This window comes from Prionailurus bengalensis, chromosome C2, assembly GCF_016509475.1.
Source record: "Prionailurus bengalensis isolate Pbe53 chromosome C2, Fcat_Pben_1.1_paternal_pri, whole genome shotgun sequence".
In the NCBI taxonomy this organism is placed as follows: Eukaryota; Metazoa; Chordata; class Mammalia; order Carnivora; family Felidae; genus Prionailurus; species Prionailurus bengalensis.
This window is the reverse complement of record NC_057350.1, coordinates 140,807,641-140,832,450: the sequence shown is the minus strand read 5'-3', so window position 1 is coordinate 140,832,450 and position 24,810 is coordinate 140,807,641. Positions and strand designations below refer to the sequence as shown.

The 24,810-nt window shown below is 36.6% G+C and overlaps 1 protein-coding gene and 1 pseudogene across 4 annotated transcripts in view; one reads left to right on the top strand and one right to left on the bottom strand.

Annotated features, from left to right (window-relative positions):
* Window positions 1–24,810, bottom strand: part of LOC122492046 (ubiquitin-conjugating enzyme E2 E2) — a 382,267-nt gene that overhangs the window by 228,854 nt on the left and 128,603 nt on the right. The gene's annotated exons all lie outside the window — the stretch shown is intronic.
* On the top strand, window positions 16,042–17,084 carry LOC122492045 (annotated as a pseudogene).

Genomic DNA, 24,810 nt, shown 5'->3' with positions numbered 1-24,810 from the left:
AAATACAGAGAACAAACTGAGTGTGAATGGGGGTCTGGGGGAGAGGGGAAAATGGGTGATGGGCATTGAGGAGGGCACTTGTTGGGATGAGCACTGGGTGTTGTATGTAAGTCAATTTGACAATAAATTATATTCATAAAAAAGGTAATTCTGCAAGTATTTATTGCAAAAATTCTCTATGCTAGTGTCAACCTCTTTACGATTTTGACACACGCTATTTTTCTCGGCTCTGTCTCTGAATATTTACCTCACTTGAAGATTATTTCAGTCTTTCCACCTTCTTCTTACACATTATCTGGGGAACAGTATATTTTTATTATGTTAGCAGCATGTATGTTTAAAATATATCCTTAAAATATAATAATTGTACTTCCTGAAATTATTTCACTTTAACCTGAGTTACAATAATCAAAGAAGGCAAAGTGATTAATTTCATGTTTGCTTTAGTTTGTGTTTATTATTGGGAACAACTGGAAATATTGGGAGAAAAGGCATTAGGATTAAAAGAAGGAAATCATTTAAAATCTTCAAATATTTGGATAATATTATGAGTTTTCTGTTAACCTCCATTTAACATGTGGATAAGCTGAAACCTACAAGCTTAATGGTCTTTCCAGGGTCATATAGTTAACGTATTGGACGACATTTCAACCTAGGTCTGTTAGGCTCTAAATTTTCCCACAATACTGTAATGAATAAAAGATACACACAATGTTCTGTATTTCTGAAGATTCATTACTCTTTTTTAAAAAATTATTTTTATCTATTTGGTAATCAGGTTTTCAGAGTTCAAAACTGTGAACATTCATTTACATTAAGTTTTTAGCTAAAATATAAAATATTTGTCAACTATCTTTGGACTAGTGAGGAAAAATAATTTCAATCTACCATGTACCACGTTCTTTTTTTCTTGTGAAGCAAATGCATATGCAAGTTATGCTCCTGAAAAATATAAAATCTAAATAAGTGATGATTATAAAAATAATTACAGGTTACCATTAGGAAGAACACAATCACACCTAATCCTCCTTAAAATAAATATACTCTACACTAAAATACATGTGTTAAAATGTTAAACAGAGAAAAAAACATGAACAGTACTGTATTTTGAAGGACAGATACAAGATGGGTGCATAGTAGGAATTTAAAAAAAAAAAAAACATAATGAGATCCCTAGTCCTGGAAACCTTTCTTGGTCTGTATTGGACATAAATTTCCCCATGTACAGTGTAAATAAGTCAAAATAGGAAAAACTGAAAGCTAGAAACAAGGTATGTCCTTGTTGACTCTGTTAATAACTGAAAGAAACTTCAGAAAAATAATGATTAGGTTAATGGGATCTTTAGGGCAGATCCCTAAATCATGTGTTTCTCTTCTACCCAGGCAATGCACTTTTCCATCCTATTTTACCATTTTCTCCACTTCTTCCTGTATGCTCCTTTCTTTCACCAGTCCCTGCCCCCTGTTCCCAACCAGGAGGAAGACATCAACACCAGAGGAAGAGTTTTATTTAGCTTCTTTGGAAAGCCTTCTGACTATAGAAGTGAGTAGGTCAGTATCTTTGTCCATAAAAATGACTTTCGAAATGCAGACCATAGTTCCAAAGAGCATGATCACAGAGCCAAAGGCCCTGCATTGTAGAAAGGGACAGGAGTCTTGCTAATAGCCTAGAATTCCATTTTCCATCCTACTGCAGCATTAAATATTGGTGGTAGGGTAGACATAAGACACCAGACTGGGAAGCCACAATTACCTTATCGGTGGTAATGTTAGTTGCAATAATAATGGTAAACTTTTATAGAGCACTTCCTTCCTGTGTGCCAGATACTAGTTTAAGTGACTGGCATGCATGACCTCATTGAACATTTATAATCTTATGTAGTGATAACCTTATCTTCATTTTACGGATGAGGAAACTGAGGTATAATTCACTCAAAGCCACACTGTTGAGATTCTACTTGTAGGGTATTGTAGGTCTCATTTTGGACTTATGAACCCTGGTAGTTTATTTATAATATACATAATTTTCTAATTGTGTCCTTCAGCTTAAATCTAGAAGACCACAAGCTCAACGTTTAAGCATAGGTAATGATTCAGTTTGTCAGCTAAACCTTAAGCTGAAAGCTGTGAAGAGGAATTAAAGATAGTATTTTAAAGCCTGTCTCCCACAGCTACTCTTATCTGCATGAGGTATATTCTAAATCATCGTTTTCCCTTTCACTTTCTCCTTCCCTTCCCCCTTTTCTCTTTTCTAACAATGCCCTAATAATGTTAATAGTGTAGCCACTGATCAAACTGTTTATTTGCAGAAGCATCTGGCCAATTTTTCCTCTTTATGAGAAGCAAACAACACTCAGCTGTATATCATTTTACTTTAATTCTCAAAAGGAATCAATGAGATGATGTAAAAAAATTATGAAGAAACCAAAAGACTATAAAGACTAACTATGTGTTTATAGTTCCATAAAACCCACCTAATAATTAACAGTAAGGGAAATGAAAGAAAATAAACATTTGTTGACGTCCTAAGAATTAGGTGTTTTATAAAACATACTGTTTACAATAGAGACTCTGAATTTGAAATACCAAAATTTGGTTAGATTAGTAGGGTGAAAAGGTGTTGATGGAGACACTATTCTCTCCAGGTTGAAAGGAAAATTTAGGCATTACCGAGTACTTGTCTTAGTTAATTTGATTATTTAGTTTATTTAGCACAGGAGGTATAATGTTTTTTACTGCTTTATAAACATTTACTTTACCACTCTGTGAGATTTTGTGAATGATTCTATGGTCATAGACTAAATTCTAACATTACACAAACCATGCCCCTGGTAACAGAAGGCAGTGCATTCTGTGGAGCACTGGTGTATTTATTTATAGTCAACTGTATTATTTATTCATAGGTGTATATTTTAAAAGTTCTGACTTGTTCCTGACACCAGAAATACATATTTATATTCTTCACTGGGAATATTATGGAATGTAAATTAATAATTAGCATCAATCTGATTGAAGAGGTGAATGTGCTACAAAAACGGGAAATTTCCTTTAATAGTCTTAAAGCCAAGAATATTTTTTTTATTATTTTCCCTACTTTACAAACGTGAGAAACTATAGCAACACAGGTCTTACAGTTAAAAAAACTAGTATTTCATGACAAATTATAAAGGGAAGCATTTCCTTTGGGAGACTTTTCTCCCATTATTACTGTTACTGTGCTGGAGGAAAGATGTGTTTGCTTTTGGTAGCATAATCCTAGAGGTCTAATATGAAAAAAATATTACAAAATTATTCTATACTGGGTTTTTAACCCCAGTTTTTACGTTACAACTTTACATATTAGTGTGTGTGTGTGAATGCATATATATACAATAAATATTTCCCAGTTCTGATTTATCAAGAATCTGCAGACGTGGAATGCCTAACCATGTTATTGATTACGCCTGACTTATTCTTCTTCAAACATATGTACTTTGATTCATCTGGTTCAAAGATTTTCACTCCCTCTTAATGGTGGTCATCATTTCACAGTAGAGGTAGCTAGCTCAAACTCCCTTTTCAAAAACCTGTCCAAAAATATTCCAAAAAGCTTTCCCACAGGTCATATATTGGGCAACTCCTGCAGTCTATAATAAAGAAACCAAGAGCTCATTTTAAAAAAGCTTCAGAGCCACAAAACCCCATACCTTAGTCATTAATGTAGTCTGGGGCAGATTTTACAAAGCAAGATAATGTCTTAGAACTTTTTTTGTTTAACGTGAGTATAATCACCTCCATTCCTGTCTTCATTTCCCAGTGTCTCTCTGAGTTGCTTTCTTGCAGGATCCTGCTGCAAGAAACGAGTAAATGGATTAAGAATTGAGATTAAGTATGGATGCTAATGAAATAGCATGGGGTGAGTTAAGTGATAACATGTAAAAAAAAAACACAAAGGGACTACCTATATATACATCCTTTACTGGAGACAGTCTCCATAGTAGGGATCCTAAGCAAATTATTAAAATGTGACTTAAGCATATTTTAAAAATGCTTCTCAGGGGTGTCTGGGTGGCTCAGTTGATTAAGCATCTGACTTCGGCTCAGGTCACAGTCTCACAGCTTATAAATTCAAGTCCTGCATGGGGCTCTGTGCTGACAGCTCAGAGCTTGGAGCCTGCTTTGGATTCTGTGTCTCCCTCTCTCTCTGCCCCTCTCCGACTTGTGCTCTCTCTCTGTCTCTCTCTCTCTCAAAACAAATAAACATTAAAAAAAATAAAGAAAATACTTCTCAAAGATACTTCTTTAAAGAAAAAAACCTAATTCTCTTTTTCAGTCTTATACACTTACCACATTGTTCTACGTTTGTTAATGTGTCTCTTCTTCTAGACTGAGCTCCTTTCAGGATGGGTATTGTGATATTAAATTTTAGATCACTTAATAAATGTTTGATGAATGAGAGAATGAATTAATTAAATGAGGAAGTAATTTTTTGGAAAAAAAAGTTTGTGGGGAAAGAAAAAAAACATTGTGTACGTAAGGTGTTACTGTTCTGAATTCAACTGTGCACCCACGTCTGCAATCTTGAGTGGTGAAAACATCCTCAGAAGACTGGAAGAGAAATTTTGTCCTGTAACAGGTGTTTGTCAGTACAGCTGCACTCATGCGCACAGGTCATTTCTGCCTCTGACAGAGATTAAACAACTGCGATTCATTTGAATTTGCAGACCACCTGCCTGAAAGTGTACTTAAACAGCAATCCTTGTAGGCTTGAGTATAACCGTGGTTGTAGTAAACAGAAAACTGAATGATACAGCTGACGCTGGCAAGGGTTCCATCACCACACTCTTGATGACTGTGAGTTATCTGTCCTGTGGACACCCTGTATTAAACTCTTATTGACTATTAAAATTTAGAACAGATGAATGAAGGCAACATTTTACAAGGCTCAGTAGCTCTCTGTACAGTAGAGCCAATACAACATTTTTTTTTTACTTTATCATTTTGTTACATATCATGTACTTTATGTAGTTTAAAAAATAACACAGCAAAACATTCTTCGGAATTTCAATCACAATAATAATCACAATACCAACACATTTTTGTTATTATGTAACTAAAAATGAACTTGAGTTCCATCTTAACACACTGACTACTCAAGATAAATAGCCATGGGAGAAAATGCGTGGAGGAAAAGTAAGTTCCAGAAATTAAAACAAAAAAAATTAAGTTCCAGACATCAAAAATTAGAAACCACTAAACTGATAATTTGTTATGTTTACTGTCATGTTAAGCATTTATATTTTATTTTTTTAATGTTTATATTATTTTTGAGAGACAGACAGAGAGAGCGTGTGCAAGCATGCACAGGTAGGGGAGGGGCCGAGGGAGACACAGAATCTGAAACAGGCTCCAGGCTCTGAGCTGCCAGCACAGCGCCCGACATGAGGCTCGAACCCACGAACCGTGAGATCATGACCTGAGCTGAAGTCGGACACTTAAGCAACTGAGCCACCCAGGTGCCCCTGTCATGTTAAGCATTTAAATTACCTTCATGAAATATTCTTCACAATCCTTTTTTGAGCAGATGCTGCTGTATATTTGATTAATATGTAGGCAAAACACTGATACTCTCATTTTGATTACTTTCTTATTTTCTTTCATTCTTTTCAGTTCTGTAGTTAAGGTTAGCAGAGCCTCAGACACTGTGTAGCAAAGTGATGAACTGATGTTAGAACACCTAGGAGGAAGAAAAACAGCTCACCAACAGCAGCCACAACAACTAACGATTTCAGCTGTTGCTGATCTAATTGATCATGGTGCTGTGACTGAAAGCCGTTTTGCGGGATTCATATGTTGTTCTACTAGAACACATTCTACTCCTTTGTTATGTTAAGCCTAACTCTGGGTTTCCCTTTCCTTAAAAGGTCATTTCTAACAGTGTATTTCTTTTAATGCTAATAATTAACAGAGAAAAAAAACCTGGCAGCTTGTTGAGTTTCAACAGAAGTCTTCAGACATAGAAAAACAGTATTATTTGACTGAAATATAATACTCAGCTATTTGAAAATGTGTCCTACATTTATAAATGCCTTCAGCTGAGTTGTTAATATCCTAGAGCAGTAAGATGAGTATCTTTCATTTATAATTAACCTAATGGGTCCAGATTTTGCTTTCAGATACTACCATCACATTATCACACAGGTTTAAAATGACATTTTTCAACTGTCAAGGCGTAACTTTCAGTGAAAGGTATTTGGCTTTCAAAGACCTGCAAACAGTCCACTAGTTGAGACATGAAGTTATTCTGACTGATCACTAGTGAAATCTTAGCTATACAAGTGTACACAATTATAAAGGCATTCACTATTTCAAAGACTGTGAGGCATTGTGTATTAGTTAATACGAAGTTCTCTTGTATAAGGGTGCTTGGGTGGCTCAGTCGGTTAAGTGTCAGACTCTTGATTTCAGCTCAGGTCATGATGTCATGGTTCATGAGTTCAAGCCCCACACTGACACCGTGCTGACAGTGCGGAGCCTGCTTGGGATTCTCTCTCTCCCTCTCTCTGCCCCTCCCCTGCTCGCTTTCGCTCTCATAAATAAATAAACAAATAAATAAATAAATAAGTAAGTAAATAATAAATAAATAAATAACTTTTAAAAAGTTCTCTAGTATAAATATTCTCCCAAACTATATTCAGTGGTGTTTTCTTTAGCATCAATAAAATTTCATTCACAACACTAAAAAATATGGAATAGTTCCATGTTTTCAGTAGCTTTTTATTTTTCTTTTTTACTCATCATAAGAGTCATGAACAATTCCTAAGAAAACACTATTATTTCCTTAACATACCCTGGAAAACTTTGTTCATTCCTGAAAACTTCTGATTTAACTTAATTTTTGATGAGGGAAATTAAGTTACATATCAACAGTTAGGTACTACGGTTACTGAAAGATCATAATCAGAGACTCCTTTCTCTTGAAGCGATACCATTCTCTGATGGCCAATTAAAACTTAGGGTAATATAATAGCTTTTTTCAATGTTACCCAATGTACCCTTTTTAAAAATCATGCTATTCCCTTCTCTTTACTTCTCCTCCAACCCTACCCACACCCCTACATCTCCCTCCTGCCATCATGACTATTTTTTTTAAGTTTATTTATTTATTTTGGGAGACGAGAGGGAGGGGAGGGGAGGGGAGGGGAGGGGAGGGGAGGGGAGGGGAGGGGAGGGGAGGGGAGGGGAGGAAAAAGGAAAGGAGAAAGGAAAGGAGAAAGGAAAGGAAAAAGGAAAGGAAAGGAAAAAGGAAAGGGAAAGGAAAAGGAAAGGAAAGAGAAAAGAAAAAAGAAAAAAGAAACTGAGATGCCTTCTGAAAAGGCAAGGTTGAGTATTTTACACCATGATGAGTTGTGTATTTTACAGCATAATTTAGAAAGACTGCCTGTAACCAAAAAGAGACCAGTTTAGAAAGTAAAGTTACTTTTGTTGCACACCCCAGATTGGGATTGGCCACTGTATACCTCTTATGCTAAAAAATGTCTAATTATAATATGATACTATGCTATCAATTGTGTCTCTCTGTTCACTGACCCTGTAAAGCAGTATTTAAAATATGTACACACCCTCTATAACTACATTAAGAAAATTTTAACTCCCATCAAAATGAGCTAAGATTTTCTGAATTATACAATTAGATACTCTACCATCTCTTAAAGTTTTTATTTTGCAGATGAAGCTACCAGTTTTGAGAAGCAAAGGTAGTCTCTGAACTGTCTTCAGGACCAAGGCAAAGCAATGAGTCAGAAACTAAGGTCAGGAAACAGGATGGCTACATATCCAGTGCATTTAGATGGTCAAGAGTTTGAGTGAGACAGTCACTGACAGAGCAAGAAAGAGGCATTGTTGTAACAAAGAACCAACTGGTAACAAAGAACTCGACTGCGGAGTAGACAAGTATTTCGCGCCGGTTGGAAAACAAATCCCAGAATTGTACAGACTAAACTTGCAGTTATGCACTTGAAGGGAAGTCAAAGAGGGCTGTGAGATTAGGGTTAGGGCTTCATCCTGATGTCAGACTTAGGGTGGTACAATCTGATACTAACTACAGGTAAACTCTTCACTTTCACATGTTCCCTGAAAACTCGATTCCAGAATTTACTTTTATTGATGCTTTCATCTCTTCCTATATCCAAGTGTATTTGACTTTACCTGCTCACCCTTGGTTTAAATATCCTCCAAAAGTGTTCCTCTACTCCCCATCAGTTATCCTTCACTCTGTACAATTTTTGCCTTAGACGATTCTCCTCTTTGAACAAACCTCATATAAATTCCAAGTAGCTTTGGGAACCAGCTTTTGGTAAAAGAACAAACATTAAATCTCTATTATCAGTCAGGAAAGACTAAGTTATACTACACAAAAAACAACATCAAATTTTCAGTTATATGTATATACATATACACAAAAATGAGACTGCAAGCATATCCACTGAAAATATTTAAGTATTTTATTCCTTTTCAATTCCAAATAGTACTCAGTGTAACAGGTCGATTTAGGGTTTTTTAAAACTCTGTCATGGGGCGCCTGGGTGGCGCAGTCGGTTAAGCGTCCGACTTCAGCCAGGTCACGATCTCACGGTCCGTGAGTTTGAGCCCCGCGTCGGGCTCTGGGCTGATGGCTCAGAGCCTGGAGCCTGTTTCCGATTCTGTGTCTCCCTCTCTCTCTGCCCCTCCCCCGTTCATGCTCTGTTTCTCTCTGTCCCAAAAATAAATAAACGTTGAAAAAAAAAATTAAAAAAAAAAACTCTGTCGTAATTGTACACATGGAATTATATTCCAAAGAGGATTTCAGGAGTCTGGGAGCATAGCCTTTCCATTAAAGCCATTAATTCAACATTAGAGCTCTCAAATCAGAGTACTATTTTAAGAAAATAAATGTACTGAATAAGAGAGATAACTAAAAGGAACTAGAGAAACCACAGGTATATCTTTGGTGGGGGGTAGTAATTTGACTCTAGCAACACTGTCTGACTCTTAATGATTCTTAAACATGTATCATCTACATTTAGGTAGAAATTCTTCATCTAAAATTACAGTATCTTTAAAGCCAAAGAAAATCTATTTTTCAAAGGGGAAGAAAACTGGTGGCAAGACCACTTAAAAAAATATTCATATACTCCTTTTCTTGTTCTGTCAGGGTTTTGAATCAGCTAATTTTTTTCTTTTATACAAAGGTTCGGTTAAAATGTCCATCTGGTATAAAATAGTGTAGCTACTCTGCCTTGTTGAATGGCTCAGAGCAAAATAAATATAGTGAACAAGTTTTAAAAAATAGTTTTGCATAGGATGGTTCATAAAACTGATTAAGCCCTGCTGATAAAATTAGTGTAGAAACATCTAATATATTTGTCACAATATATAATAAACCTCTTTAAAAGAGGTGGAGAAAGTGAGTTTCAAAATAGCTCCATCAAAGACATCAATAACTTATTTTTTTAAGAAGCGGATTGTCAGAATCAAATTGATACAAGTGTTGTACAAGTATAAATTACAAAGTAATTTATAAATTATACAGTTAAAGATAACCATGCTTTCTATTTTGCTTATATCTACCTCTTTAAAAGGTAACTGTATGGGGCGCCTGGGTGGCGCAGTCGGTTAAGCGTCCAACTTCAGCCAGGTCACGATCTCACGGTCCGTGGGTTCGAGCCCCGCGTCAGGCTCTGGGCTGATGGCTCAGAGCCTGGAGCCTGTTTCTGATTCTGTGTCTCCCTCTCTCTCTGCCCCTCCCCCGTTCGTGCTCTCTCTCTGTCCCAAAAATAAATAAACATTGAAAAAAAAAATTAAAAAAAAAAAGGTAACTGTAAGAATATCACAAGATAATTGAAAATAGGTTTTCAACTACCCCAATGTTTTGTAAGGAAAGCAAAACAAAACAAAACATAAAAAAAAAACACACATCATACGCTTTAAACTAATGTGCCACAAATGAACATGGCTTGAGTGCTTGCCTATGTCAAGGCATGGTAACCTATTTCTTAGCAGGGTGTCTCATTTAATCTGGCTGTAATCCTATGAGAAATGAAGTTCAGGTACTTTGAATAAATTGCCCAAGACAGAAGCAAAACTCAAACCCTCATGTATATTCTTTTCACTATACTCTGCTGTCTCTGGTAAGAGTTGGAGTGGGAGTGCAGGAACAAGGGAGGTGGTCATGAAGGAGCCATGATCAGGCCCCATTCTACAGTCAGCCCTGTTTTCAACCAGCACAAGCCTTACGTTTCTTTCAGGGTTCTTTCTTTGTGGCTTTTCATACCTCTGCAAAGATAACTACTTATGTGTATTTGCACTCATGTTTCTTTGCACTCTTCCAGGATTGTGGTGCTGCTGAGGTAGTGACAGAGTGCTGGGGGTCAGCTCTAGGGTAGCCTCTGCTTTGGGAAAAGTTGTGGCAGGTTTTCAGTGTGTCGACTGATACAGATAGGTCAATATAGTACCAGGCAGTGGGTCCTGGAGAGACCACCTCAGTTCCTCAGGCACGAGTCAGATATGAACGGGCCTGTGTTAGTTCATCGTGCAAAGTTCTTTTCTAAACACAGGTCTATCTACTTGTTCCTCCTGTTAGAATTCAATGAAAAATAATTTCTGAATAACTTCTCATGACCTTTATAACTGGTATCTGTGCACTTTGGAAACTGCTTTGATGGTTAGCACATTTGAAATGGACTTGATCTACAAAATACACACTTGGAGCATGTCAAAAACCAATACTTAAGATACAGAATGTTTCCTTTTTTGCCTTCCTGTGGTCATTGCAAAATGATACATTTTCATCTTTGTGTAATTCTTAATTGAGCACTAAGGTGTTTTTGTTTTTTGTGTAATCAAACACTAATTACTTAAAAAATTATAGGTGCAACTGGAGGACATTTTGAAAATTTGGAATTCCAGTGTACTTTGGAGGGAAAATTTTATGAAACATAGATAGTGGAATTAAATATGAGCTAGTTTTCTAAACTCTGAATGTAGAAGTAAACCTGAATCCTCAGGAATGTGGAGAAGACCTCAAGCTGCCACAGAGCCAGCTGCCCCAGGTGTACCCATGACTGTCCTCAGTGTAAAGGCTACTGATGTAAAGTGCTTCTTTCACTGGTTTTCCTGGTCAACTTTCAGTTCTTCCTGTAGATGATAAGAGGTATCCCCAATTGGAAAGCCCCACAGTAATGAGTTCTTGGGAAGATCAACCTCAGTATTTGAACAGTACTAGAAGGCATCATTAAGAAGGCACAGAGCGATAATTAATGTTACAAACTATGACCCTTAGTCATCCAAAAAAAGTTAAATAAGCATGCTGAGTTCACTCTATACATTAAGAAAAAGAAAAGTGCTATCATTCAGAGAGATTATTGTTAAAAAAACTATTCACTGTTAAAAATAAGGTCGAGCCCTTCCTCCCCATCTCCTTCTTTCCTCTATGTGACAAAGATTGATTGCATTTCTACTTGTGCTAGACTTGCACTGAATGCTGTGGATACGAGGATGAATAAAACATGTCCTTTGTCCGCAAAGAGTTTGCTATGTAATGGTTCACACAGACATATAAGCAAATAATTCAAATACAATGTACTATTTTATCGGTTATGTTCTAAGCACTATTGGGTAGCACAGAAGATAAAATAATGAAATATTCCTGAGGAGGTATGGGGAAGACCTATCAGGACCAGCTTCAGATTCACAGTAAGTTTTCCAGTTAATACTTCATTGTCCAGTGGTGTCAGATAAATGAGGTGCAACTATATTTGACAAGATTACTAGTTTGGGGTTGGTCATGGTTATTCCTTTAGGATTTTAGCCTATTTTAAATGAAAAGTGGTCTTCGCTGCAGGGAAAAAATTAGAAGTTATTTCAGGCCAAAGATGAACCAATTTATAAATTTTGTATGAAGCAATTTGAACTCCTCAGAAGAAATTATTTTCTATAAGTTTAAGATATTGTTGGACACTCCTTATGTAACCATAGAGCCACTTTAATATAAAATCACGTATTTGAGTACTGAGGATAACACAAAGTGCCTTCTATATAACTTGATGTAACTTAAAATTTTTAATAATTTTTATACAAATTTTTTTTCATATTTGGAGGTACTTATAATAGGATAATTTTATGAAAAGCCTCCTTAAAGTGAAATCACTTTAAATTGGGACCAAATGTTCAGAGTAAATTGTGAGAAATTAAAACTAAAAATTTTTCAAAACGTTGATTTTTACTCTGAGAAAATCTGTAACATTAGAAAATCTTTTCTAGTTAACAGAATAGTAAAAATTGAATGTTTATTTTATTGGCATAATTGTTTGTATGCACGATAGTAAATTACTAGACTTTTAAACTGCATATTTGACTTTTACATTACAGTAACACATCATTTTTTTACAAAAAGATAAAGGCTTCATCAGGTTTTTTAAAAAATTTTTTAACATTTATTTATTATTGAAAGACAGAGCATGAGCAGAGGAGGAGCAGAGAGAGAGAGAGAGAGAGAGAGAGAGAGAGAACCCAGAATCCAAAGCAGGCTCCAGGCTCTGAGCTGTCAGCACAGAGCCCGACGAGGGGCTCGAACTCACAAACCACGAGATCATGACCTGAGCTGAAGTCGGACGCTCAACTGACTAAGCCACCCAGGCACCCGCTTCATCAGATTTTTTTAAGGCCTTCTTCGATAATCAAGTCCTTCTGAAGAAGTTACTCTGTCATCATCCTTGTTGATTTTGTCATTCATTGGTGGCCTGGATTGTGATCCCAGCAGTATTTCATCACTGCTTTAACTCATTACAGGAAATTTTTTGAATGACTTCCATTTCACTTTATAACTGAATTGAATTTGCCTTGTGTTTATTGAGAAACCAAAGTCTTTGATACGATGAGTGTGTGTGTGTGTGTGTGTGTGTACACACACACACACACACACACAGACAGACACACACAGACACACACAGACACTGGTATTAAATGGAGAAATAACATCTGCATTAGGACTAATTTTGTAAGTAGTTGTTTCTGCACTATTTTCATTTTGTAATGGCTTTAGTTTTCCTATGGATTGTTCCTGTAGGAACTTGTATGGGTTACTGTTTCTTAACATTTAATAGAACATTTCATTTAATCTCCTTTAGTTACATATATCATTATGTGTGGAGTTCACCTTATAGACATTAGAATTAATGTAGAAGCCAGCTACGAAATGACAAAAAAGATGACGGTATCTGCCATTTGTGAAGCTCCTACTCTGCCAGTTGCTCTACTCAGCAGTTTCCATAGTAATCTTCCCACAACCTAGCAAGGTCAGTGTTAATCACCCTGATTTCATTGATAAGGAAACTGAGGAAATTCAGATAGGTGATGAGTGTCTTAGAAGCTAAAGGCAAACCATTCTATTCCTCAAGTTGTGGTCTTTGCACTACACTGTGTCTTTCTCTGCTATAAAGAAGCACTCACTTCAGAGTTTCCTCTTAAAAATTATGTTTTGTGGTACATATAAAATACATAAAAATTTGATTAGCTGACACTTGTAGAAATAGGTTGCTAGGTTTATATACACTGGCTATTAGGAATCTTATAAAAACTATGTTTCTTCCTCTTGTTTGTTACTGAAAAATATTCCACAAATATATACTCTTGCTGTAGTGGAGATTCAAGAACCAAATCTGGAATGGAACATGTGGAATTAATGAAACTGGAATTTCAAAAACATCACAAAACATTGTAATGTTTTAAAAAAATGCTTTAACCTCATAAAGTACATCCAATTCTAACAACTTATTATTTTCAAAGAGGATGGTACACTATTTCCCAATGTCTATCTAATGGAAACCTGTGATTGCCATTGGAATTGCATTTATTTAACAAAGTCTACTTCTCTACAACCCATTACTTTAAAGTACCAGGATTCATTCAGCTTTGATATACACATGCGCTGAATGGAGGAAATCCAGATATTTTACAGTCTTTCATAACTTTGGAATCAGGAATTTCAGAATCTAGTCTCAATTCAGCCTTTAGCAAATTTTTAGTTATTTGAAAGTATTATTTCTTATTCAAAGAGCAGCTCTGATCATGGCCTTTGGTCACAGAAACTGTATTGTGTAAAAAATCTCTTCACCAGAATCAAGCTGGTGCAGCCACTCTGGAAAACAGTATGGAGGTTCCTCAAAGAACTAAAAATAGAACTACCCTACGACCCAGCAATTTCACTACTAGGCATTTATCCAAGGGATACAGGGGTGCTGTTTCAAAGGGACACATGCACCCCAATGTTTATAGCAGCACTATCAACAATAGCCAAAGTATGGAAAGAGCCCAAATGTCCATCGACGGATGAACGGATAAAGAAGATGTGGTATATATACAATGGAGTATTGCTCGGTAATCACAAAGAATGAAATCTTGCCATTTGCAACTACGTGGATGGAACTGGAGGGTATTATATATACTAAATGAAATTAGTCAAGAGAAAGACAAAAGTCATAGGACTTCACTCATATGAGGACTGTCAGAGACAAAATAGATGAACATAAGGGAAGGGAAGCAAAAATAATGAAAAAAACAGGGAGGGGACCAAATATAAGAGACTCTTAAATATGGAGAACAAACAGAGGGTTACTGGAGGGGTTGTGGGAGGGGAGATGGGCTAAATGGGTAAGGGGCACTAAGGAATCAACTCCTGAAATCATTGCTGCACTACATGCTAACTAATTTGGATGTAAATTAAAAAAAAAAAAATTAAAAATCTCTTTAACACCAAAGAGTATATGAGGAAGGAGTCTAAAATTAGCCCATTAGGCACACACAACTTTGTGGTCCCAGAAATAATGGCCTTTCTGGAAAAATGCCTCTTAAGATGAGGTAAAACTTCAGAAGTTAATGCTTTTATTGCCTTGGGTTTTTGGGGTTTTTTTTTCTTTGTTGCTCTCTAGCATGTATAATTAAATAATGTAACATTTCTTATGTATAAGGTTTTCAATGAACTGTCTTTTAGGCTTAGATTTTTTGGCTTCTTATATTCTCTAAGAAAAATAATGGGATTACGCTCTTTAAAGCTGCCATTTTCTTGCAAGTTATTATTTCACATACGTATTATCATATGTTTGGTACATCATGTCCCTGGGACTTGCTCTATTATTATTTCTCAGCACATCTCCAAACCACCAAACCTGCTCAGGCACTAAGCATACTTTTGGATATGCTCTTGGGAATATGAGAATTGCCATATTGAAGCTAGCCATCCAGCCATCATGTCTGGTTTTCTGCTTTGAATATATTTCTGTCTTGCATTAGAGGCAGGCATTAAGGTCCCATGAGTTGCATACTTGGGCAGAAACATACAGAAATGAGACATTTCATTTTGATCACATTCAGTGATCTTTTTATGCCCTGAAGCATGGAAACTGATCTTTTGTAATTCTAGCCTAGTAAGTGTAATTGCAGCTATTTCATATTTATATAGGTCCCTAATCCCTAAACCAAGCTTCTACGCTGGGAATTCTAAGTTAATTTTATATAATGTTTTTTAAAAATCCTCTTGCTTTTTTGCAACAAACCTCCTGTCAGAACACAGGTGTCACAAAAACCACCACTAAATCTAAGCCAAAATGAGAAAGGAAAAGATTCAACACATCATCACTGGACACACAGATGAGTGCAAGTTTACAACCACTACTGGCTCTCTGATCTAAAAATGTGGTAGGATTGACAAAAGAACCATCAAAAGATTTTTAAAGGTGACTGTTGAGATGGGAAAGGGCCCCATCAAGTATGCCTGGGTCTTGGATAAACTGAAAGGTGAATGTGTACATGGTATAACCACTGATATATCCATGTGGAAATTTGAGAACAGTAAGCACTATTTTTCCATCACTGATGCCTCAGGACACAGGGACTTCATCAAAAACATGATTATAGGGGCACCTGATGGGCTCAGTCAGTAGAGCATGCAACTCTTGATCCTGGAAGTGTTAAGTTCAAGCCCCACGTTGGGTGCAGAGATTACTTCAAATAAAATATTTAACACACACACACGCACGATTATAGGCATAACTGAGGCTGAACCTTCTGTCCTGTTACTGCTGGTACTGGTGAATTTGAAGCAGGTATCTCTAAGAATGGGCAGACCCAGGAACAGGCCTTTCTGGTTTACATACTAGGTATGAAACAACTAATTGTTAGTGTTAACAAAATGGATTCCACTGAGCCACCCCACAGCCAGAAGAGACACAAGGAAATCATTAAGGAAGTCAACACCTACACTAAGAAAATTGGCTACAACCCCGCCATTTGTGCCAATTCCTGGTTGGAATGGTGATAACATGTCAGAGCCGAGTACTAATATGCCTTGGTTCATGAGATGGAAGGTCACGTGTAAAGATGGCAATGCCAGTGGAACCATGCCACTTGAAGCTCTGGATGGCATCCTGCCACTAACGCATCTAATGCCCCTCCAGAACATCTACAATATTGGTGGTACTGGCACTGTCCTTGTGGAGACTGATTTCTCACACCTGACTTGGTAGTCACCTTTGCTCCAGTCAATGTTACAACTGAAACAAAGTCTGTTGAAATGCGCCATGAAGTTTTAAGTGAAGCTCTTCTGCAGACAATGTGGGCTTCAGTGTGAAGCGTGTGTCCCAAAACGTTCGTCGTGGCAATGTGGCTGGTGACAGCAAAGATAACCACAGATGGAAGCAGCTGGCTTCACAGCTCAGGTGATCATCCTGAGCCATCCAGTCCTAATCAGTGCTGGCTATGCACTGTGCGGGATTGTCACACAGCTCACAACGCTCACAAGTTTGCTCAGCTGAAGAAGATAGATCACCATTCTGGGCAGAGGCTGGAAGATGGCCTCAAATTCTTGAAATCTGGGGATGCTGCCATCATTGATATCATTCCTGGCAAGCCCATAGTTGCGAGCTTCTCTAAGTATCTTCCTCTGGGTTGTTTTGCTATTAATGGCACGTGACAGGTACTTGCTGTGCTTGTCTATCAAAGCAGTGGATACGAAGGCTGGTGGAGCTAGCCAGGTCGCCAAGTCTGCTCAGAAAGCTCAGAAAACTAAATGACTTATTTCTAATATCTGGCAACCCAGTCTTGATCAGTGGTACAAGAATGTTCTCAGAACTGTTTGTCTCATTTGGTCATTTCAGTTTAATAGCAGAAGACCGGTTAATGATAATAATGCATCATAAAACCTTCAGAAGTAAAGAAGAATGTTTTGTGGACCATTTGTGGGGGGAGGTCAGTTTTAAGTTATTAGGTTTTTAAAAATCAGTACTTAAGGGAAACAACTTGACTGAAAATCTGTCACACACTTGAGACTCCTTAAAACAAAGTTTAGTCCTCTCAAATCTCCCATAATTTATATCTGTTGCCTCTTTAGATACAAATAGCCTGATGTGGAAATGGAAAACGTAAGCTCTTTCCATTGTTAATCACTGCTTTAGAGCTTGAAAATTCCTCACAAGCTATTATTAGTTCAGGAACACTTTTCTGATCTGTTCCATGTTTTGTTTCCCTAACTTTTTACTAATAGCAGGGGATGGGGGGGGGGGTTGTTTTATTTTGTTTTAGTAGCCCTAATGACCCTGCTTCTTTAATTTTTTTCTATGAACCTATCTACACTCTTTGTACAACTCTGTCTTTCTCATCTCAGTTCTGTATTATTTTTCTATCAGATTTCCTTTTTTTTTGTCTTTGTCTTAAGTTTGTCCCTGTTTTGAATCACTATCTAAATGTTTCCTGGGCTGCTCTAGTGATGCACTGTTCAACATGAATTCAGTAGGCACATATCCCTGCTACTTAGCAGCTTAAAGTCAAAACGTAAAACACTGAAATGGATTAACAAGATAATGTAATGGTAATTTAGATAATTCAAGAAACAATGAGTAAATTTAAAACAAAGGGAATCTAGAAAGTGAATACCCTGGTATTATATATATAGACTCTGTATATGAAGTTTCTAGGAAATAGAACAGAAACAAATTCATGATAGTTCAAAACTTTTTAAATGAATTTTACTGTATTTTCATAGGAGTGATGTGAAAGGAAGGATGGAGAGAGGTGTTCTTTGAAATGATAAGAAAATAGGGAACTGCTGAGAATGGCATTTTAATATTTAAGGACTTGCGTTGGAGATGGAGGAAATCATTAGCTTCACCAGTGGTGGAGGGAGAACTACCAGATTCATTTGACTATAAAGAGAATGAATGTGCCGAGTTCTAGAAACAGGAGGGAAAGGAGATGAAGAAAGACAATCGCAGAATACCAGTGGAAAATAGCAGGAGGAAGATGAATAGGCAAATGAAAACTATACTCAAGAATAGTATTCTTGTAAAAAAGGGAGAAGTGAAAACAGAAAAGAAAAATAAATGAGGCTATTGCTTACAGAATTTTAAGCTTTTTAAAAGATGGAGTAAGGATAAAATTAGTGTGAGTGACTAGCATTTTATACACTTAACTAAATCTACAACCAGTTGTGAACATATTTTTAATGGATGTTTTTTGATTTGTTAAAATATCAATACCCCACATACAGCATTAGGGATATTTTATATTTTTCACTCAATATCATTAATTGGTTCTTTGTATTTTCTTAACTAAGTATATTCTCACAACAGCAAATTTTATACCCAGGTGACTGTCCTTGTTATCTAATTATTTATTTATCCACAAAATAAGAGCTGCTTTTCATTGAACAGGATATGAAGGAATAAGGTCAAAAGCAGAAGAGAAATGTTCTGGAAATATATCGGGGAGAGAAGATGGCAGCAGGAAGTACTCACAAGCCTGTAATTTTGAAACAGACATGGTAGTTTATATAGAGCTGGAGGTAAACTGAGAATAACTAGAGAAACGAAACTTCTAAATAATAACAGATGTGGTTTTGAAAGGCATGAGGAAAGTTTCTAAGGTGGTAATAATGTTCAGTACTTTGATCTAATTGCTGATTACATGGGTTTCTTCCTATCTTAAAAGTCACTGAGCTGTATAATGTAGGAAGAAATCTTAATATTTACACATTCTGCTGTATGTAAAGTATATCAATTTTTTAAAGGCAGGAAATAAATTCACCTGAATTCTAATGGGGGGTTTCAGACTAAGATATTGTTTAAATTTTTCTTTTGTTATTTCTACTGGATATACACTTGGTATTGTCTTTGATGCTACTTTTAAAATGCTCTTTAAGGTGATACCCTAGGAAGAAAAACTAGGCAGTGTATTTCATTTATAACTGTCATGAATGGAAATTTCCCAACGCTAACCTCCGTTTCAGATTCCTGCTGTTGCTTCTGCACTGTTAGTTGGTGTCAGCAGGGGGTTAACAGCATTCAATTTAACCTTGCTATTTGTACTCTGTTTTGATTTTTTTTCTTTTTTCCACATTTAACTTCCTTACATGGATTCTCCATTTTACAAATCGTGCATGCACCATGGGGTCTATACATTGAAAGACTGTAAGTGCAGATAAGCACACAATAAAAGCACATTTAAAGATAATGTGAAGCTACAAGACATTTCTTTTTTTCTAGGAGCACAGAGGCATTGCTGCGAAAATCACTGGAACAAGAGAAAAACTGAGTGAACCTACTCATACTATTATTTTTCTGAGATTATAGACCTGTTTGAAATAAGTAAGAATTGTATAGGTATGGATTAATTATAGGTTATATGTCCAGATAAAGGAGTATCTCAGTGACCGTTCTACTTGTAACTAGCCATGGACATCACATCAGATGCAATCCACTGCTCACTGAACCCTGGTGAACCAATTACTCTTACGAGTGGTCTTTTCTTGCTCTGAGTAGATACTGAGTGTAAGACTAGATTAATGAAAATGGAAAAGAAGGAAAGCCAGCTCAAATTCTGGCTACTCTGTAAGAACAGTAATAATGGAATCTCCTTCTGTGGAGTTGAAACAAGGACAGCTCGGTTTCCCTTTTCCTCTGCTTCCAATTCCTTTCATTTCCAACCACCACTTTGCACAGCTCTAGCACACTCTTCTCTTGGTCTGAATCCCAGGATTCTGCTAGTTTCATCTTCATGTGCAGGGCACCCTCCTGGGTGCTGGAGACACCAAAGTGAAAACAACAACAAAAGTACCTCTGGTGGCTTGGAGTTGAGGGAACCCAAATCTAACACTGTATGTAGCAAGGAGGAAACATGCACTTCTGTTCTCCCAAGCACGGATTCTGCAAGCATTTCTCCAGAAATGCTGTGCTTGAGTGATTAGGAAGTATAATAACTCAGGTACTGTGCTATAATAATGGTCTAATATTATAATGGGGTGATATACTTCCTGGTTTCCACCTACTGTCCTGACATATTCATTTTTTATAAAAGCATCCTCTTTAACTCCCCAAAAGTCTCCACGGTAACTTATGTGGTCACTCTAAGTCATAATAAAAATGGACTTCTCAAGAGAGGCAGGGATTGTTTAACAAAAGCCCCAAATATAAACATATGACACTTTTTTTGAGAGAGAGAGAGAGAGAGAGAGAATGAGAATAAGTGGGAGAGAGGAACAGAGGAAGAGAGAAAAAGAGAATCTCAAGCAGACTCCATGCCTAGCACAGAGTCCATTGCAGGGCTTGATCTCAGGGCTTGATCTCAAGATCCTGCAATCATGACCTGAGCTGACATCAAGAGTTAGAGGCTCAACTGACTGAGACACCCAGGCATCCCACGACATTAAGTATTTCAAAGTTAATGCAGTAGCAGTGATGGTTAAAAATATTATAAAGACAGAGGTGTCTGGATGGCTCAGTCAGTTGAGCATCTAACTCTTGATGTCAGCTCAGGTTGTGTGCATCGGGCTCTATGCTGACAGTGTGGAGCCTGCTTGGGATTCTCTCTCCCTTTCTCTTTCTGCCTCTCCCCTTCTCACACACACACACTCTCTCAAAACAAACAAACATTTAAAAATACATATTATAGGGGCACCTGGGTGGCTCAGTCAGTTAAGCATCCAACTCTTGATTTCAGCTCAGGTCATGATCTCATGGTTTGTATTTGAACCCTAGGTCAGGCTCTGCACTGACAGCAGGGAGCCTGCTTGAGATTCTCTCTCCCCCTCTCTCTACTCCTCCCCTGATCAAGCTCATACATGCTCACTCTCTCTCTCAAAATAAAGAAACTTAAATATAAATACATATAAACAGGGGCGCCTGGGTGGCGCAGTCAGTTAAGCGTCCGACTTCAGCCAGGTCACGATCTCGCAGTCCGGGAGTTCGAGCCCCGTGTCAGGCTCTGGGCTGATGGCTCAGAGCCTGGAGCCTGTTTCTGATTCTGTGTCTCCCTCTCTCTCTGCCCCTCCCCCGTTCATGCTCTGTCTCTCTCTGTCCCAAAAATCAATAAACGTTGGGAAAAAAAAATTAAAAAAAAAAAAGGGCTAAGACTTAAAAAAAAAAAAATAAATACATACATACATACAAACATATATATACACACACACACATACACACATATAATAAATATAGACACTCATTATGTGTTCTTCAAAATAAAACACTCTTTGAAAATAGTACTATCATTACTGAGATATAATTCCTACATGATATCTATAGCAATGCCCATACAATTAATGTGGAATAACCACCTAATATTTTAAAACATTAAGGTCAAAGATAATGGCATAAAATCTTTACAAAGGAATACCTGAACATTTCAATCAGGGATTCTTCAGCTTTAATAATAAAATTAAATGTTTTCATTTTATTTCCAGTTCTTCATGATTAAAGTTAACCAACCATAAGCCTTCATTCTGGATATTGTTTTTAACCCATAATAAATGTAGAAAACAAACAGTGTTTAAAAACAGAGATATCAATTTTAGGTTTCGACAGATGTTTTACATTTATCTTTTTATTTACCTTTGAAGACCTATTAGTTCATATAAATTATTCTATGCATTTAAATGCATAGGTATGAAGTTGGAATTAGTAAAACATGCTCTGGTAAGAAAACAGTTTATTTTCTGATTTAATACTAATCATCCATTGCTAATGTACTATAAAATCCTACTTAAGAGAGATACTGACTCTAATTATTAAAGTTAATGGCCTCCAGTTGCCTCATCTTGCCTTTAGTGTAGGATATTAAGCATGCAGAACCCATAATTTAATTATCACCTGTTAATATTGGCTCTAAGTTCATTTCTCTCCTTTCAGGATGAAACTTCAGTGATGAGCCAATTAAAAACTATTATCTTCCTACTCAAAACACCAGCCTGCTAAGTATATCCACAGTATACAGATCACAGATCTGCTGGGATTCTCAAGATGGAACCTGCTGCCTCTTGCCTTTAGGGATTGCTAAATTAAATTATTATTTCTGTCCATTTTTGATTCTAATTTTTAAAGTCTCTAGATTACATTGGGGTGCCTGGGTGGCTCAGTCGGTTAAGTGTCCGACTTCAGCTCAGATCATGATCCCACGGTTTGTGAGTTCGAGCCCTGTGTCCGGCTCTATGCTGAAAGCTCAGAGCCTGGAGCCTGCTTCGGATTCTGTGTCTCCTTCTCTCTCTGCCCCTACTCTACTTGTGCTCGCTCTCTCTCACTCTCAAAAATAAATAAATGTAAAAAAAATTTTTTAACTCTCTAGATTATATAAAGATTATACCTTTCTTCTATATATATACACTTTAAAAACCATTCAAGAAGTGGAGAGTTAGGTTATTCCAGAAAAATAAAAGGCAAACATTAAAAGAAATACATACTCATTCCTATTTGGACATCATAAGAGTAACAAAACATCAGAGAATGTGGTACAATAAGAGGGTTAGCTTTTTATAAAATCCCACTGATATGCACTGGAGAAATGCGCAGTGCATTTACAGGAATTTATTAGAAACTTTGTCCCCTGTGCCCTCCTGATATATGTACTATTCTACTGAAATCTAATTTTATCAGTTCACCCATGGGAATGAAACTCCAGGAAATTCATTTGTGTTAACCAAATTCACAAGAGATTGATTTATAACTAGTGAATCACATTTTAATTTGCCATGGGAATGCTACCTGATCCAAGAACCAGAAATATTCACCTGATGTTTCTTAGTTGCTAGCACTACAATGAATATAAAGGCGAAAAACCATCCCCGTCCTCCATGAGTTCATAATTTGGTGAGGGGGCTTGGACAATATACAAATACAAGCCAGGCTACAATTAATGTGTGAATGCTATGTAGTGGTTAAATGTATAGATGAGGTCCAATTCTTTCCACTAGGTAGAATCCTATAGCTAGGAAACCAAATTATACTTCAGGTGGGTTTTTTGTAGATACATTTTAAGGTAGGTTTCTCTCAAGTCATTCCTGGTTAATAAATTATCTTTCCTGGAGCACCTGGGTGGCTCAGTTGGTTAAGCGGCTGGCTCTTGGTTTTGGCTCAGGTCATGATCTCATGGTTCTTGAGTTTGAGCCCCACATCGAGCTCTTCGTTGTCAGCAAGGAACATGCGTGGGATTTCTCTATCCGTCTCTCTCTGCCCCTCCCTGACCTGCACGCTCCCTCTCTCAAAATAAGTAAAAAAACTTTAAAAAATAAATTATCTTTCCCTTTTCTCTGCCTATTTCTGTATACAGAACCAGCTATCTGTAATTAGGACATCTTTGCTCTTGGATACATTCTAGACACTCTACAAAAAATTTTAAACTATAACATGTTCAGATCCATGACGATTCTTCTTACTGCAGTTACTATTATATCCACCTTTTCTGTACTCTAGAGTCACAGCTGGTTTGTAAGTTGATTCTAAAGTTAGTACATAAGGCAAAAATTATCTATAGTCAAAGTGCCCATAAAAATTCCATAAATAGCCTATAAATTAGAGTATAAATTCTGCAAAACAATATTAACATAAATGTACAATGTTTAGTAAAATGTGACATAAAATACATAATCCAAATAAAATTTTAAAGTATTTTAATTACAGTATTTTTATTTAAATGAACATTTATGTAAAGGAATATATATAAATTAAATGTACGTATCGTGCATATCCTTTGTCATAAAACCCCTATTTGTAGATTTCCTCTACTGAATGGATTTTAAGTAGGCCACTACCTAACAATATATATTGAAAAACTTGTCTTTAAATCACAAGACAGACTGTGTTGCTTCTGAGGAGCTTTTTAGATATTTTATGTGGATTCTTATCAACTCCAGTCTCAGGCATCTCTCCTAGATTTGGATGTTAGTCTGCTTTTCTCTAATTACTATACTCACCCACACATACCATGCACCTGGCTGACACTGAGCCCATATTTCCACTCTGACAACAGATAGCTAACTATCTACAAGGAAGTAAAAGAAAGGAAATTAAACCTCTGACATGCATTATCTGCACTGCACTCAATCAGCTGAGCCTCAGTACCCGTATAACTGAAATGAGTTATATATATATATATATATATATATATATATGTATATGTATATGTATATATATGTATGTATATATATATATGTATACACATACATATATATATACATACATATATATATACATACTTTTATATATATATAAAAGTCTAATGTAGCAAGCACACTGAAGCAGGAATAGCTGTGTATACATGTTTCAGCCTGCACCTTCAGTGTATTATGATGGGACTCTGCTCACTATAATACTAATTTTAGGCAATCAGTAATGGTACTGTTGATGGTACCATTTCATAATTTTCATTATGAAAATCATTATGGGATCATTTTCATAATAAGATCAATACTCTTTCTATGATATACAAAAGCTCTGATATGAAAGCAAGGGTAAGACCCAGCTCAATGGTTTCCCTCAC